Raw genomic sequence first — 2,376 nt, forward strand, 5'->3', positions numbered from 1 at the left:
AAAATAAATTAAAGATTTGCTTTTTGAAAGTATAAATGAAAAAGAAAGCATAAATAAATTGATAAACCCCGAGCCAAACAAAAAAGAAGAAGAAGAAGAAGAAGAAGAAGAAGAAGAAGAAGAAGAAGAAGAAGAAGAAGAAGAAGAAGAAAGAAAGAAAGAAAGAAAAAAAGAAAGAAAGAAAGAAAGAAAGAAAGAAAGAAAGAAAGAAAGAAAGAAAGAAGAAGAAAAAACCCCACAAAATTCATGCAATAAAAATGAAAAGGGAAAAATCACTACAAACTCTAGGGAAATTCAGATATTCAGATCATCAGTAACTACTTCCAAAATCTTTACTATCACAGAATGGAAAACACAGTGAAAATAGACAGTTTCCTACTTACATATGAAATGCCAAAGCTGAGTCAAGAAGATATACAAACTCTGAATAACCCAATAATAAGAAGCCAAATTGAAAATGTAATAAAAAACCTACCAACAAAGAAAAGCTCAGGTCTCAAGGATTCATAGAAGTATTCTACAAGAAATTTAGAGGAGATTCAATGTCAACTTTCCTCACTCTTCAATAAGATTGAAAAGGAAGAAATTCTCCAAAACTCATTCCTGGAGGCAAGTATTACTCTGATTCCAAGACTAGAAAAAGATCCAACTAAAAAAGAGACATACAATCCAATCTCTGATGAATATAGACACAAAAATCCTCAATAGTAGCAAACAATGTAGCAAATCATCAAGAAGATTATACATCATGACCAAGGGGAATTAATTCCAGGAATTCAGGCATGGTTCAACATATGCAAATTCATAAATGTAATACACCACATCAATAGAACCAAGGACTAAAACCACATGATCATCTCGAGAAATGAAGCAAAAGCTTTTGTCCAAGTCCAACACTCATACATTGTAAAAACCTTAGAGAGCACTGGAATAGATGGTCTATATATCAACCTGATAAAAGTCATCTATGAGAAACCAACCGCCAACAACATACTAAATGGGCAAAAACTGAAGTCCTTCACTTTCAAATCAGGAACAAGACAGGATGTACACTGTCTCCTAGTGGAGTTGTGGAAACATTAGCCAGAGCAATTAGACAAGAGAGAGAAATCAAAGGAATAGGGACTGGAAAAGAAGAAGTGAAATTATTATTTGCAAATGACATGATACTCTACATAGAGGACCCCCAAAACTCCACGAAGAGTCTTATAGATTTAATCACCAAATTTAGCAATATGGTAGGATACAAAGTCAATGTCCAAATATCAGTAACATTTTTGTGTACAAACAATGAACACACTGTGAAAGAAATTAGAGAAATCATGCCTTTAACAATAACATCCAAAAAATGAGATACTTAGAAATAAATCTCACAAAGGAAATAAAAGATTTATACAGTGAAAATTATGTTACTCAGAGAAAAGAGATTGAAGAGGATTTGAGAAAATGGAAAAATATGCCATGGTCCTGGATAGGAAGAACCAACATTGAGAAAATGGCCACACTCCCAAAATTGTTATACAGATTCAATGCAATCCTAATTGAAATTCCATTAGTACAACTCACAGGGCTAGAGAAAAACTTCCTGAAATTCATTTGGAGCCAGAAAAGACGCAGAATATCAAAATCATCCTGGGAAACAAAGGAAAGGCATGAGGTATCACAATTGCTGACCTGAAATCATACTATAAAGCTACTGCAATAAAATCAGTGTTGTACTGTCATAGAGACACACTTGAACAGATTAAAAGATACACAGTGCAAACACACTAAGCTCCTTATGTTTTTTAAATTTCAAAAAAATTATATATTTGGTACAGCGTCTCACTATGCAGCTTAGACTCATAATGATCCTCCTATTTTTGGACTCCCCAGCGCTGGGATTACAAGTGTGCACCACCATGCTCAGACTTAATGCACCTTATTTTTGATAAAGGGGCCAAATGTGTTCACTGAAAGATAGACAAATAAATGCTGCTTGAAAGACTGATTTTCCACATGCTGAAGGCTAAAACTAGACCCATACTTAATGTCATGCACAAAACTACAGTTAAAATGATCAAAGATTTAAGTATTAAAACAGAAACACCAAATCTTCTGGAGGAAAATGTAGGTAGAAATCTTAAAGACATAGGGTAAGTAGAGAGTTCATGTACAAAAATGAAACTGAGGAGGAAATACTTTAAAGAATCTACAACTGGGATTGCATTTTTTTTGGAAGAGTTTCTGCACTTCAAAGCAAATCTGCAACAGAGTAAAAAGAAAACCCACAAAATGGGTCAGCCATGTGGATGAGTCACGGCCATTGCTTGGCCAATTTGCTCTCTGTGAAAGCCTGAGAGAATGTTTTCTCTCCAGGTGACTCTCCTTAGGCAC

This window comes from Octodon degus, unplaced genomic scaffold (genome assembly GCF_000260255.1).
Source record: "Octodon degus isolate 3935 unplaced genomic scaffold, OctDeg1.0 scaffold00018, whole genome shotgun sequence".
Classification (NCBI taxonomy): Eukaryota; Metazoa; Chordata; class Mammalia; order Rodentia; family Octodontidae; genus Octodon; species Octodon degus.